Here is a 16,933-nt window from a genome sequence, read left to right on the forward strand (position 1 = left end):
ATTCCCCCAAAAGTTCTTAAATAAGTACGATCTCCCTGGGTATTTTACCCGCTCATAAACTATAAAAAAATTCGAGCGTGGGTTTTGGAAAGTTACGCAGTTCATAGCGTTTTTCTCATCTCGTAAACATATCGCTGCACTGCTGGAGATACGATTTTTATTTTGGTATATATAATATCATAGTTCACAATTTAACCCAACTTTGTATCCTGTTCGTACTGGAAAAACTAAGCGCGAATAAAATAATATTATGTATAGTAATAAGGCTAAATTAGCCGTTAAGAGCTTCTTAAATGCTAATTAGCTCGTCGAGCCTATGAATGAATGAGTATATTGGGAGCCATAGTAAGATCTCGTTTATAATATGCCGCTAATTACGGTACAACTAGCTAGAAAAATACAAAAGGCAAATTATAGTTTTTACAACAATAATTGAAGGAAGTGACACTTTCTTGGTTTTACCAAGAAAACCAGCGAGACAATGAGTTGATTCAAAACTAGTTCATTGCAGACTCGCGTTAATGTTTCCGCTTTCACTAATTAGTATCAGAATTAACGGCTTTAAAGAAAGGTAATTTCCCAAGTATCCACTATTGTTAATTGGCGCGTTAATTAATCAGCTAAAATTACTACTTTACAAAGTTTTTGAAGTAAAAAAATTAAAAGACACTTTTTGAACTGGCACAGATACTTTATAACGGCAAGAACTTATTTAGGTGTTCAAGAACCTTGAACCGAGCTGTTTAGAATGGCCATGCCCTAAAATCCCCATGTGCGGGCGGGTTGCAAAAATGTTTTTTTAATTAAATGAGACATGCTGAAATCCACGTAAAAATAATAATTTTTAAATTTATTATATTTACAATAAAATTTCGATATTTTTAGAAGATATAAACTATTTTTTATTATTTTTCTTTTAAACTATAGGAAGCTAGCAGCAACCATATTCCGTTCTCTTTTCGTATCACATAGGCTTTTTCGCCCGACAATTTTCTCCCTCACCCCTGAATCGCGAGCCCCCGCTGACGGTGCGGTCTGCGGGTCGGACTGGGGATTTGCGGACAACCATATTCCGTTCTCTTTTCGTATCACATAGGCTTTTTCGCCCGACAATTTTCTCCCTCGCCCCTGAATCGCGAGGCCCCGCTGACGGTGCGGTCTGCGGGTCGGACTGGGGATTTGCGGACAACCATATTCCGTTCTCTTTTCGTATCACATAGGCTTTTTCACCCGTCAATTTTCTCCCTCGCCCCTGAATCGCGAGGCCCCGCTGACGGTGCGGTCTGCGGGTCGGACTGGGGATTTGCGGACAACCATATTCCGTTCTCTTTTCGTATCACATAGGCTTTTTCGCCCGACAATTTTCTCCCTCACCCCTGAATCGCGAGCCCCCGCTGATGGTGCGGTCTGCGGGTCGGACTGGGGATTTGCGGACAACCATATTCCGTTCTCTTTTCGTATCACATAGGCTTTTTCGCCCGACAATTTTCTCCCTCGCCCCTGAATCGCGAGGCCCCGCTGACGGTGCGGTCTGCGGGTCGGACTGGGGATTTGCGGACAACCATATTCCGACTGGGGATAATAAGTGTGGCACTTTCTTATCGAAACCGTGTTTGGTCAAAAGTAAGAAGTGTGGCACCGTGTATGGTCAGAAGTAATAAATAAGTGTGGCACTTTCTATAGCGGTACAAGTAGATTGTTAACTAGTAGTGCCCGTAAAGGCAGGAGAGATAGATCCGTTAGACATTGCAGCAGAGAGCATATAATATTATATAAAAATAATAAGTGTGGCACTTTCTTATCGAAACCGTGTTTGGTCAGAAGTAATAAGTGTGGCACTTTCTTATCGAAACCGTGTTTGATCAGAAGTAATAAATGTGGCACTTTCTTATCGAAACCGTGTATGGTCAGAAGAAATAAATAAGTGTGGCACTTTCTTAGCGAAACCGTGTATGGTCAGAAGTAATAAATAAGTGTGGCACTTTCTTATCGAAACCGTGTATGGTCAGAAGTAATAAATAAGTTTGGCACTTTCTTATCGAAACCGTGTATGGTCAGAAGTAATAAATAAGTGTGGCACTTTCTTATTAAAGGGATAGTGACCGAAAAAAAACCAGTTGGTCTCATTCGATAGAACTCTTTAACGCGCACGCAGTGCCGTTAATTTCCGCCCCCTCCGACCAACCCCCTTAAAGGGAGAGTTACCGGGAAAACAAGTTGATTTCATGAGGGTGGGCGGTGGCCACTCTTTAACATAGGATGGTGAATTTTATTTCAAACAATAGGAAATCACATGGGCCCAACAGATTTTTTATTAGTTTGCCCACCCGGGTCAGCTGATGGTGGGCGGCATCCACTCTTTAACTTAGGGTGGCAATTTATTTATAAAAAGATAATAAATCACGTAGCCTCATTAGCTTTTGTATTAGTTTGCCTACCTGTGTCTACTAAGGGTGTATATATTTGTCCACTCTAATACACTGATGTGGAACTAATATTTCGGCCTGGGCCAACTTGTTTCCTATTGAGTGTTAGCTTAGACCAAGAAACACAGGGACGTCGCACGGTAGATATTTCGCGCCCGAAGCTTCGTTGCGGCTGCCTATTTCCTATTTATCTCGCGCTGTGTCACTAGTAGCGAACGTGGGTCAATTTTTATTGGCTATTTGAGTCACGTGCACAGCCCTACAATCTGTCAGCACGTGGCCTGCAACAGCGTGGCTCCAAAAAACGAAATTTCTGGTATGTTTTTTAATATTTGTGTCCCTAAAATATTAAAAAAATATAAAATAATTTAAAAATATGTAACTCTTAGCTGATTATTTTTTTTTCAAGTTCTTTAAAAAAACGTTATTTCTATCTCTCATGGATGGCGCCTATTGACTATCTGTATCACCTAGCCCCCCTCTCCCTACCGCAGCCGCAACGAAGCCCCGCCGTAAAATAAAGCGTTGGGTATGCTATGAGCGAGACGTCCCTGTGTTTCTTAGTCTAAGGTGTTAGTTCCCTATTAAAAACTTTAATTTAATGCGTTTTCAAAATGCACGTATAAAACGTTTTAGAAACTTTCATTGCAATAAATTGTACCTAGTGAATCAGGGATTTGAACCGGGTTTATTCAAAAACAAAAGTATCCTAGTTTTGCATTATAAAGGCAGCAGGAACCTTACGTTACTAAGTTCTCGGGTAATAATAATCGGCTAGGCACCACCCTAGGCCCAAGTCATCTAGCGACTTTTAAACAGGTGGCCGGGTTACAATGCGTAGGAGGGTGGTGTCAAGCCCTACACGCCACGCGACCGAACAGCTCCCTACACTAACTATTACCGTTAACCTCTACAAATTTTTATGGAAAGGGGAAACCGAAGAAGTCGAAGGAAACCGTTTTAACCAGTGGGGAGCGAACTTGCAAACTCACCCAATGCCTCAGTTGGGAATCGAACCCGGCTCTACTTGCTACGAGGCGAAAGTGCTAGCCACTCCACCACCCCACTTTAGGCAACATTCAATCAATCAATGACCATCAAATGAAATAAAATCTCAATTGAATATGAACATGTAGAATTTTTATTCCCACGAGTCCCTTAAATTTTAATTACCCCCATTCAACCCAAATATTGCCACCTACACCATGTCCCGTCAAAAAGTTACAAAAATTGGCAATATTTCAAAAGAATATCCCCTTTTAAAAATGACAGAGGGTTGTACGGAGTGTTTGACATAAAGGCAACCAAAAAAACCCGCGAGAACCGTTACTTTCTCAGAGTAAAATGTGCCATATTTGTCGACAAGGTTCTTCCAAAACCATTTTTCATCTTTCTTTTTTCGCAGCTCATTCATCTAATCAGGGAATTGCCCTTTTTACAGAAATTGACGCGCGCTCTCTACGCCTTTAAACCGGTCGAACCTCTTTAAAAGAATCCTCTGTCTTCAATACGCCGTTAATGTATACAGCGCCAGTCCAATGAACTTCGCCTTGAAGACGAAAGGATCATCTTCTTAGAAAACCGACACTCTAAAGTCCCTAATAGGACGAGGTAGATTTTACCCTCTATCCAACCTTTGACGGTACCGTCAAGCTATATAGGTCAGTTTCGAAAAATGAGCCTAAATTTTATCCTACAATGACGTCGTTGTTAAAATAATATCATCAGTTATGTCCCATTCCGCCGCGTCTACAACGATAATAATACGAATATATTCTCGGGTTTTCGGAAAGCATTTAACAAAAAAATAAAAGCTTTAGACTCGCCGAAAAAGTCTTAAAATAGTTTCGAATAATGGTTTATTATAAGGCGGAGAACATCTTTCCGCAAACAACGAAAATTTATGGAGTGTTTTATCGAGACACGCGATGAAATAAATATAATACAATGAAATAAATGTCGTACAAAGAATAAATGGGATTCGTACAGAAACGGGAAAACATTTTTGTTTGGCGATTTGTGTTTGATATCAATCCGTTTCATTCTCGACAAATATTTGTTTTGTATTATTATTTACATATCATTCGGTATTATCCGTTAACTCAAATACATTGAAGCCTCGATCACGCGCCGAACCATTTCCCTAACAATTAGAGCCTCTGACAAACTTACGAAATTTTACGTTACTTATGATCATACTGGATATCTTATCTCCGAAAGTCAGAAATAAAAATAAAAATAAGAATTTCTAGCGCTCAAAAGTGATAAAATGGGGTTAGGTCGTACTTTAATGGATTTCTAATAATAACCGCGAAATAATATGAAACTTCGTTTAACGATCAAGGTCGTAAGTCAAGAGGTGAGGACCCCGTCGAGATCGCAGCCTTAATACGAAACAATGTCAAACGAGTACAAAAGATTCGGTAAGAGAGGGATGTCAACCACCCACAAAGAAAACCGCAAATATCCAACTGTCAAACCCCCTTGACGGTGGAAGGTCAAGGATTACGTCAAGGGAATGGTTCTTACGTACCCTACAGAATAGTGACCCAAAATTACTCTCCCTGGTTTTAAAAAGCACCTAAATTTATAGCGGGTATTAAGGCCCAAAAGGGGGGGGGGGGGACAATATTTTAGGCCCTCTGCGCTTTCAATCCCGAAATGGAATCCTTCCATCTAAAAACGTTTCCTTCGAGCCAATTCGAATACGAGGCGGGTTGTTCTTTGGCGCAGGGCCGAGCGCCCAAGAACATTCTATAAAACTAATTTATAGAGAAAAGATAAGAATGTTTTTTGAAACGGCCGGACACCTTTCGCCTTCTTATTTCTCGGAAGAAACGCTTTCGAACAAGACGCTTTTTTGGAACAGTGGAAAAACTTCGCCGATCCGTTTTAGATCGCATTCGAGCGTTGTCTAACAACCGTTTTGATTATTTGAAATCATATATTATGCAAACATTTTCGGACAGTTTTACCAAAAATGTTTTTTTTTCAATACTTAGTTATGTCGAAGATAATATGGAACTCCGTACCCTAGTTGATTGACGGTTGTGTATCGAAGCGATTACCCACTACCGGCACGTTACCTCCGAAAAATCTTAAAAGTTTAATTAGTTAGAAACAGAATTCAGAACATGTGTAAATTGGGTAAATTTTGGGTAAATATACGTAAATTCGGTAAATTTTGGGTAAATATACCTAAATTGGGTAAATTTGGGTAAATATACGTAAATCGGGTAAATTTGGGTAAATATATCTAAATTAGGTAAATTTGGGTAAATATACGTAAATCGGGTAAATATATCTAAATTTAGTAAATTTGGGTAGATTTTGTTAAATTTTGTGTAAATATAACTAAATTGGATAAATTCGAGTAAATATACGTAAATCGGGTAACTTTGGCGTAAATATACCTAAATTAGCTAAATTTTGGTAAAAATACGTAAATCGAATAAATTTGGGTAAGTATACGTAAATTGGGTAAATTTAGGTAAATATATCTAAATTGGGTAAATTTGGATAAATATACGTAAATCGGGTAAATATATCTAAATTTAGTAAATTTGGGTAGATTTTGTTAAATTTTGTGTAAATATAACTAAATTGGATAAATTCGAGTAAATATACGTAAATCGGGTAACTTTGGCGTAAATATACCTAAATTAGCTAAATTTTGGTAAAAATACGTAAATCGAATAAATTTGGGTAAGTATACGTAAATTGGGTAAATTTAGGTAAATATAACTAAATTGGATAAATTCGGCTAAATATACGTAAATCGGGTAACTTTGGCGTAAATATACCTAAATTAGCTAAATTTTGGTAAAAATACGTAAATCGAATAAATTTGGGTAAATATACGTAAATTGGGTAAATTTAGGTAAATATATCTAAATTGGGTAAACTTAGGTAAATATATCTAAATTGGGTAAATTTGGGTAAATATACGTAAATCGGGTAAATATATCTAAATTTAGTAAATTTGGGTGAATTTTGGGTAAATATAACTAAATTGGATAAATTCGGGTAAATATACGTAAATCGGGTAACTTTGGCGTAAATATACGTAAATTAGCTAAATTTTGGTAAAAATACGTAAATCGAATAAATTTAGGTAAATATACGTAAATTGGGTAAGTTTGGGTAAATAATAATAATAATAATCAGCTAGGCTAATACCCAAGGCACCACCCTAGGCCTAAGTCATCAAGCGACTTTTGAAGCCTTTTAATTCAGGTGGCCGGGTGTTGAAATATGGATAAATTTTTTGAAATGTGGGTAAATTTGTTGAAATATGGATAAATTTGTTGAAATGTGGGTAAATTTGTTGAAAAATGGATAAATTTGTTGAAATGTGGGTAAATTTGTTGAAATATGGATACATTTGCTGAAATGTGGGGAAATATGTTTAAATACGGGTAAGCGTGTTTAAATATGGGTAAATACACGTTAATTTGGTTAAATATGGGTAAATACACGTTTGTTTTGGTAAAAATGGGCAAATGCAAATAAATTTGGATATATATAGAATGAGGGAAGTACAAAATTGATAAAGTAAAATTTATAAATTTAAATGAATCATTTTATTGGGATAAGAAAATGAAGTTAGATAAACCAAAAACAGTGAAATTGCACTACAATAGAATTTTCCCATTTAATGCGTATTTGCCCAAATGTACCCAATTTACACATGTTGTGAATTCTGTTTCTAATTAATTTAACTTTTAAATTTTGGAGAAATATTTAGGGACCCTTAAAATATTCGATTTTCCCATGTTAATTTCCGTAGAAAAAATTTGGTTTTAAGTTGTCAACAACATTTTCGGTTGTCATGGCAAAACGAAAGGATATTCTTGTCCACCCTTTTCGGGCCTGTACTTATGATTATACAGTATTCGTCATTGTTTTTGTAAAGTGTCGTACTTTTTACACCAAAAGAAATAAACTAAGCGACGAGCCGTAGTTGTTGGGAAAGCGGAAACGTTTACCTATTTTTACAATTTTCTCAACTGAAATAAACAGCGTTGTTTAAAATTTGAATGAAATCTCTAATCGTTTCCATCAATTATTTTCTAGAAGAATAGATTGGAAATGATTAGAACAAATACATAACGCTTAGCGCTATTAGGTAATAGAGCTATTACTCAAAATACAGATAAGAATGGTTCCTCTTTTTCTATAAGCAATTTAATATTTCTCAATACGAACAGTATACAAATAGTACGGTTTCTAGAATTCACATCTCACGCTCAATTTAATTTCGCCCTTTTTATTAAAAGCAAATCTTTGTTTTCCGACTATAAATTGAAGATTCAAATATGGATTACACTTTTCACTCTCCGTGAGCAGCGGTGCGGATCCCGTGACACCATCGCCACCGTCAAATTGACGCTTTTTTACAAACAAGAATATAATAAATACGGAGATACGAGCGTTCTCTAACTAATACATAAACACGACGACAAGGTAATTTCGTACGAGGGATCCGAATTCCGGTGGTTTTATTTTAATTAATGTACGAATCTGAGTTCCTTAGAAAGTTTTGTTCCGAGGAATTCAAAATGTAGCGGACTCCAGTCTTTCATTTATACCAAAAGAGTTTGAATAATGAGGGCGTGTTCGGAATCAAACTCGACAGCGGAATGAAAAGGAAATACCCCGTGAAAAAACATCTCGAAATTCAGTGAACTATGAGAAAGTTTTGGTTCAAAATTTAAGGTCTATATAATTTTTATAATCCCGGTATATTTCATATTTTTTTTGGCTTAACTTTAATAGTCGATATTAAAAAGCTTGTTGACAACGCCAATTCCTAAAGTTCACGTATTTACGTAAATATAATTGCTCGTACAATCACGAAGTTCTAAAAACTCAATGGAGATTTAAATAAATGTAAAACATTAAGTTGTTATTTAAAAGGGTTATTGCAAAATATATAGCGTACTTCGTAATTTCACGGATCCCCAGGTTCAATAAGCATAACCATTTCGACGAATTCTAAATCACGGGCAGTTTTATTGTTATTTCCAAGCGTAAAATATTGTGAAAGTAATATGTGAATATAATCCTCTAAAGGCGTATTATTCGTTTTATTATTGCGTTAAAAAAGACAAAAATGGACTGTAAAAAGATTTGAAAGGTTAGGAGAACGACAGAGTTCGATTGAATAACAACCCGAAAAATTGAGGATACTAATAATTCCTCTGTTGAATAGAACGCGCAAGAAAAAAATCAGAGTATACAAAACCTTAATTTTTACCTCTCCGAGGGGACTTTGTACCCTAGGAGGGGTTATACAACCACCGTGTCTGTCAGGCCTGCGAACGCGTTCGCATTTCCGGGGCAAAGGGTAATCACTGCGTACCCAGTTTCTTAGAATCAGGGAAAAGGTTTTTCCAAAAGCGCCCTGTTTTTGTCATTGGGTGTAGTATAATTTTTTAATCGGCCGGGATTCGAACCCGAGCCTTCTTGCACGACAGGTGAGCGTTCTACCGCAGAACCACGGATACAGTTACGCTTCACTGAAAATTAAAAACTCTTCCGAGGAGAGGTATATTTTGGCTTGCCAACTTGTTCTTTAAAAGAAGTGTTAAACCCTACACATCTTCATTCCCTTTAAAAAGTTAAATCTTTCGAAGGAACCCTTTTAAAAGTTAAATTATAGGGTCGGGTTCGTTTTAGTAGCGGACGACAAAACACAGCCCTTCTACTCCAAATACAGTTGAGACGTAACAAAACAAAAACTAAAGTTCTTTCCTGATGCAGACCAAATCATTATAATAACGAGTTCGACTTTGCGGTATAATTTTAAAATATTCCAGATACAATGAATTGATAAGTTAGAAGAAAAAAAACACCAGCGTCTAGAACGTAGACTTCAAGTCTAAATTTAGAAGAGCAGCTTCGCTTTGAAATAGGTGACAATCGGAATTTGTAAAATGAAATCGAATGAAAGCGATAGCCTAAATGAAAATGGCAAACTCTACTTTATAAAACGTAAATATAAGTTCTAAATGAAATGCGTAACCTCCAAAACCTCCCCTAAAAAGATACCGAGTACTTTTAAAATTTCGAATAAAGAATACATTTTCTAAAAGATTTTTTTGGTAGGGGCCAACTACGACCTACATTCAATAAAAAAATCCGCAGGGAGCTAGATAGGCCGTAAATAAATACATTTCTGACACCTTTTACGACCCTCTGAACACGTACCGTATAGACTTCACCTAACCTTCGAGCAACAGTGTATATAAATCCATTTTCTAAGATGGGAGATTATCTCGGAACACTGAGGAGATCCCACACAGCGGACAACCATCCCGGACAGCGTCATCGCCCTACTTCCGCTCTTCTCCATTTGACCCATCTTTTCGGAAAACCGAAATTTCCGCATCTGGGAATCAACGAAGGTGAAGAGACTATATCCAAGTAAATTAGTATTATATAGTTAAAAATTGACTATATCCATATTTTCTTCCTGATCTCCAATATTATCGCAATCAAAATCGTAATAAAAATATCAAATAAATCGTAGACTCAGACCCGAGGCTAAATCTGATATTTAGCCGGCAATTTAATAAGCCTCCTACTCTCTCGGTTTGTATCTCATTAAGGGTCTAGTTTTGGGGGGTTATTAGTGTTTCACTTTTTCTTCGATCGCGTTATCTCTCTTACTGGAACTAATAACGTCTTTATTAGACGAAGTAGGAAGTGTTTAAAAAGAATACAACGGAATAATTGGGAAATTATTGATGAAACTGGTCGGTGCTCGTTCATTTATATAATTACAAATTATAATGGAACCCCTGACCTTATTGGTTAAAATTAATTTTGTTAATTTATCGCGTATTCATAAATACCCGAAAATTGGATGCCGCGTTCAAATTGTTTTATTTTTTTATTGATATTTTTATATCAAATTAGTAAATGCACAGTTTAATATAATACCTGTAAACGGACATTTGAATATAATATTAATAAACGGACATTTGAATATAATATTAATAAACGGATATTTTTAATATGATATTAATAAACGGACATTTGAATATAATATTAATAAACGGATATTTTTAATATGATATTAATAAACGGACATTTGAATATAATATTAATAAACGGATATTTTTAATATGATATTAATAAACGGACATTTGAATATAATATTAATAAACGGATATTTTTAATATGATATTAATAAACGGATATTTGAATATAATATTAATAAACGGATATTTTTAATATGATATTAATAAACGGACATTTGAATATAATATTAATAAACGGATATTTTTAATATGATATTAATAAACGGACATTTGAATATAATATTAATAAACGGATATTTTTAATATGATATTAATAAACGGACATTTGAATATAATATTAATAAACGGACATTTGAATATAATACTAATAAACGGATATTTTTAATATGATATTAATAAACGGACATTTGAATATAATATTAATAAACGGATATTTTTAATATGATATTAATAAACGGACATTTGAATATAATATTAATAAACGGATATTTTTAATATGATATTAATAAACGGACATTTGAATATAATATTAATAAACGGATATTTTTAATATGATATTAATAAACGGACATTTGAATATAATATTAATAAACGGATATTTTTAATATGATATTAATAAACGGACATTTGAATATAATATTAATAAACGGATATTTTTAATATGATATTAATAAACGGACATTTGAATATAATATTAATAAACGGACATTTGAATATGATATTAATAAACGGACATTTGAATATAATATTAATAAACGGTTATTTTTATGTGATATTAATAAACGGACATTTGAATATAATATTAATAAACGGACATTTGAATATAATATTAATAAACGGACATTTGAATATAATATTAATAAACGGACATTTGAATATAATATTAATAAACGGTTATTTTTATGTGATATTAATAAACGGACATTTGAATATAATATTAATAAACGGTTATTTTTATGTGATATTAATAAACGGACATTTGAATATAATATTAATAAACGGACATTTGAATATAATATTAATAAACGGATATTTTTAATATGATATTAATAAACGGACATTTGAATATAATATTAATAAACGGATATTTTTAAGATGATATTAATAAACGGACATTTGAATATAATATTAATAAACGGACATTTGAATATAATATTAATAAACGGATATTTTTAATATGATATTAATAAACGGACATTTGAATATAATATTAATAAACGGATATTTTTAATATGATATTAATAAACGGACATTTGAATATAATATTAATAAACGGATATTTTTAATATGATATTAATAAACGGACATTTGAATATAATATTAATAAACGGATATTTTTAATATGATATTACCACTCTCCCAAGATTAAGGAAAGAAGACGTTATGGCGTAGGGGAAGTGAATCTTCACAAGATGGGGGAAGGGAATTTACACCAACTATCTTTTGCAATAGCTCTATAACAGTACTATCCATTCAGAAAACTATAAGAGCCTACTGCACTTGAACGTTCTTATGGACCTAAAAACGTTCTTGATATTAATAACGTACACAGGGAGTTTTAATTTGATCGCCCCGGGTATTTTGCTCAAAAACTATATTACCTAGAAATGTGAAATTTTAAGGATGCACACTATCGGGGAAGATCGTTGTTAATTGTAAATGTCAGCAAAATCATGACTTTTTCCACAGTTTTTAAATTTTTATTTTGTTAACGCTAGGTGGTAGACTAAAACTGTCAATGAACAAGTTGTAGAGCATACTCGAAAACCCTAAGTTAATTTTGGTTTGGTCGGAATAGGTCAATTTGTCACTGAAATATTAGGTCATGAAAAATAACAAGTTGCTAGTAGGCGGCCCAAACCTTTACATAACTAAATTAAAAAGAAACCTATCATAATTGTAATGTTTGTATGACTGCTAAAAACGAACGTTTATTAAACTAAATTTTTAATTGGTAATTGATTTTGAGAGAAAAAAGCAGTCTAATTACACACTTGAGTATCATAAGGATTTCAGGGCTTGGCTATTCAGAAAAGCATAAGAGCCTACGGCACTTGAACGTTCTTAGGAATATTAATAACGTATATTTTAAAACTCTCCGTACTACATATTATACACTTGAGTATCATAACGATCATGATATGATCCCGCACATTTACCCCTATTGCCTCCCCCCTCCCCCCGCCTGTGCAAATCGCACCAGCACGTACTTTATAAAACTCATTTTATAAAACTGGATAGTCTATTTCAGTAGTAACAGGAAAATATACTTTCCGTTACATTCGAGACTACGGCTGCAGATCGTTTATTAAAGGTTGAAGTTAAATGATTTGGGTCACAAGCGAGAGGGGGGAAGCGTGGGGGGCGTGCGGGGTAGTTTTTGCGATGGGAATAATAATAATAACAGGCTGAGCAGCCCCCCTGGTCCACCCCAGAACATCCTCCAGGAAGGACTCTTCGAAAGGAAAAAAAAAAACAAATTCCTTTTTCAATTTTACACAAAGACTAATCTTTTTCGGGTCCTTTTTGTTAAGAGTTTTATTGAATAACTGGGTCTATTTTAAATAGAAAACTGCACCCGAAAGATATAATATCACCCACGATGACTGAATAGAAGGCGTAGCGTCAAAATCGGTGACAGACAACAACAAAAAAAAACAGAATTATAAATATATATGGGACATATCATTTTTGGTCACGATCTACAGATAAGGATAATATCATTCCAGTTTGTCATTAAAAAAGAAGTAATACTTTATACGGTTCTCGAAATTTATTTTAATTGAAGACGAATGTTTAGTTTCGTCTCCGCGGGTTCCGGTATAAAAAAATAAGGTTTTTCCAACGAAAAATGAATCTACCACGAAATATCGTGACGCCACAATCGCGTTGCTTTGCATATTAATAAGACTAATATGACACCAATTAACGCGTCTGGATACCTTTGACATCACCGAAGATCTCAACCTCTAGTGCCTCTAATTACGGAAAACCAAATTAACGTAAACGAGTTATATCTTGATTTTTTATTCAAATTCGTCTAATGGATAATTTGCCCCTATAAACTGGAATGACGGGAAAGCTAAAATTTAAAACTACCTCGACGGAGAACTTATTTTTTATTTATTTTTTTATTCTTTAATTTTTCAAAAACTACACGATCTGGATTATTTTAAGTCTAGATAATTGGAAGAGTAATATTAAGTTCCAAAATTTTGTAATCGTTTGAAAATGAAAACCGTTTAGGTATACACAGAAAATAGAAACGAGAGAGATAATAAACGAAAACATTTAAGTATCACAAGGTCTATAAATAAAATACAGATTTTTATTTATTTTACGTTTTAAGCCTCGGGAAAAGAAGACCAAATTTATTATAAATTCCGTATTTCTTCCTTCCCTTAAATTAAAATACTCTCTTCTTTTCAGTAATATACGACTTTATTAAAAACAAACAAAATATAAAAAATACATATTTTCCTTTACAACGTCAGACAGTTAATAGCAAAAGTAAATGGAGAGTCGTATTTGTGGTTACGTGAGCTTGATATATATAAATCATAAGAAGGTCAATTAGTGTAAATGAACGTTAAATTTCAATTGCGCTGTATCATTACCGTATATTCTAATCATTAAAAGATAATTATAAGCAGTAAAACTATTATCTCATTTAAGTTTCCTCTTTCCCAAACTATTAACTGGACAGTTTGGGCAGCTTGCGTTAAAAAAAAACGTAAAAGACTTTTGTTCAAACAACTATCAAGTAATTTTATTATAAAGACACGCAATGGAAAGAAAAATAGGAAATTGAATATCTAATGAAATGTTGTTTACAAGATACCCACATCTGCAAAGTAATCACGTAGCGTGAAGTTTTAATAGAAGCGTAAGTTACATAACATGTAAGTATGACACTGAATGATTTATGTTAATGGTAGTCGGTCACTGAGCGATCGCGTGACTGGAAGTTCTCGAACGGTGAAAGCGGAGTCAATAGCGTTTACCCACTTCCCGCCGGAACTCCGAAACAATTAGCTCCATAGTTACCAGGGTAACCAACTATAGATAAGACTACGGCCATGATAGTACAATGGCAGCGACCGATGGAGGCCAATTTTTCGGAGGTCACGTGACGGAAGTGGGTAAACGCTTCGTTACAAAACCGTCAATCGGAAAGTTCTCAGAATTCTAATATAGGGTACAGAGTTCTATATTATCTTTGGTCTGATAGCGATAAATACGAATGAAAATGCGATTCGGTCTCAAATTCCAAAAATAATATACCTATATCAAACCGAAGATATTTTTTATTATAGTAAATTTTATGTTCCGACCCCACAATTCATCATTATATAACCCAAAGTAAGTTTTTTTTACTTTTGAAAGCATTTCAATTTTCAATAAACCTTGGATCTGCATTCAAACAGGCAGAAGGTGGAGATTTCTCACTTAAGATAATGTGTCACTTAATATATTAAGTTACTTATGATAATGTGTCACTTAATATATTAAGTTACTAATGATAATGTGTCACTTAATATATTAAGTTACTTATGATAATGTGTCACTTAATATATTAAGTTACTTATGATAATGTGTCACTTAATATATTAAGTTACTTATGATAATGTGTCACTTAATATATTAAGTTACTTATGATAATGTGTCACTTAATATATTAAGTTACTTATGATAATGTGTCACTTAATATATTAAGTTACTTATGATAATGTGTCACTTAATATATTAAGTTACTTATGATAATGTGTCACTTAATATATTAAGTTACTTATGATAATGTGTCACTTAATATATTAAGTTACTTATGATAATGTGTCACTTAATATATTAAGTTACTAATGATAATGTGTCACTTAATATAATAAGTTACTTATGATAATGTGTCACTTAATATATTAAGATACTTATGATAATGTGTCACTTAATATATTAAGATACTTATGATAATGTGTCACTTAATATATTAAGATACTTATGATAATGTGTCACTAAATATATTAAGATACTTATGGTAATGTGTCACTTAATATATTAAGATACTTATGATAATGTGTCACTTAATATATTAAGATACTTATGATAATGTGTCACTAAATATATTAAGATACTTATGATAATGTGTCACTAAATATATTAAGATACTTATGGTAATGTGTCACTTAATATATTAAGATACTTATGATAATGTGTCACTTAATATATTAAGATACTTATGATAATGTGTCACTTAATATATTAAGATACTTATGATAATGTGTCACTAAATATATTAAGATACTTATGGTAATGTGTCACTTAATATATTAAGATACTTATGATAATGTGTCACTTAATATATTAAGATACTTATGATAATGTGTCACTTAATATATTAAGATACTTATAATAATGTGTCACTAACTATATTAAGATACTTATGGTAATGTGTCACTTAATATATTAAGATACTTATGATAATGTGTCACTTAATATATTAAGATACTTATGATAATGTGTCACTAAATATATTAAGATACTTATGGTAATGTGTCACTTAATATATTAAGATACTTATGATAATGTGTCACTTAATATATTAAGATACTTATGATAATGTGTCACTAAATATATTAAGATACTTATGATAATGTGTCACTAAATATATTAAGATACTTATGGTAATGTGTCACTTAATATATTAAGATACTTATGATAATGTGTCACTTAATATATTAAGATACTTATGATAATGTGTCACTTAATATATTAAGATACTTATGATAATGTGTCACTAAATATATTAAGATACTTATGGTAATGTGTCACTTAATATATTAAGATACTTATGATAATGTGTCACTTAATATATTAAGATACTTATGATAATGTGTCACTTAATATATTAAGATACTTATAATAATGTGTCACTAACTATATTAAGATACTTATGGTAATGTGTCACTTAATATATTAAGATACTTATGATAATGTGTCACTTAATATATTAAGATACTTATGATAATGTGTCACTAAATATATTAAGATACTTATGGTAATGTGTCACTTAATATATTAAGATACTTATGATAATGTGTCACTTAATATATTAAGATACTTATGATAATGTGTCACTAAATATATTAAGATACTTATGATAATGTGTCACTAAATATATTAAGATACTTATGGTAATGTGTCACTTAATATATTAAGATACTTATGATAATGTGTCACTTAATATATTAAGATACTTATGATAATGTGTCACTTAATATATTAAGATACTTATGATAATGTGTCACTAAATATATTAAGATACTTATGGTAATGTGTCACTTAATATATTAAGATACTTATGATAATGTGTCACTTAATATATTAAGATACTTATGATAATGTGTCACTTAATATATTAAGATACTTATGATAATGTGTCACTAAATATATTAAGATACTTAT

This window comes from Leiobunum rupestre, chromosome 8, assembly GCF_980474605.1.
Source record: "Leiobunum rupestre chromosome 8, qqLeiRupe1.1.hap1, whole genome shotgun sequence".
Lineage (NCBI taxonomy): Eukaryota > Metazoa > Arthropoda > Arachnida > Opiliones > Sclerosomatidae > Leiobunum > Leiobunum rupestre.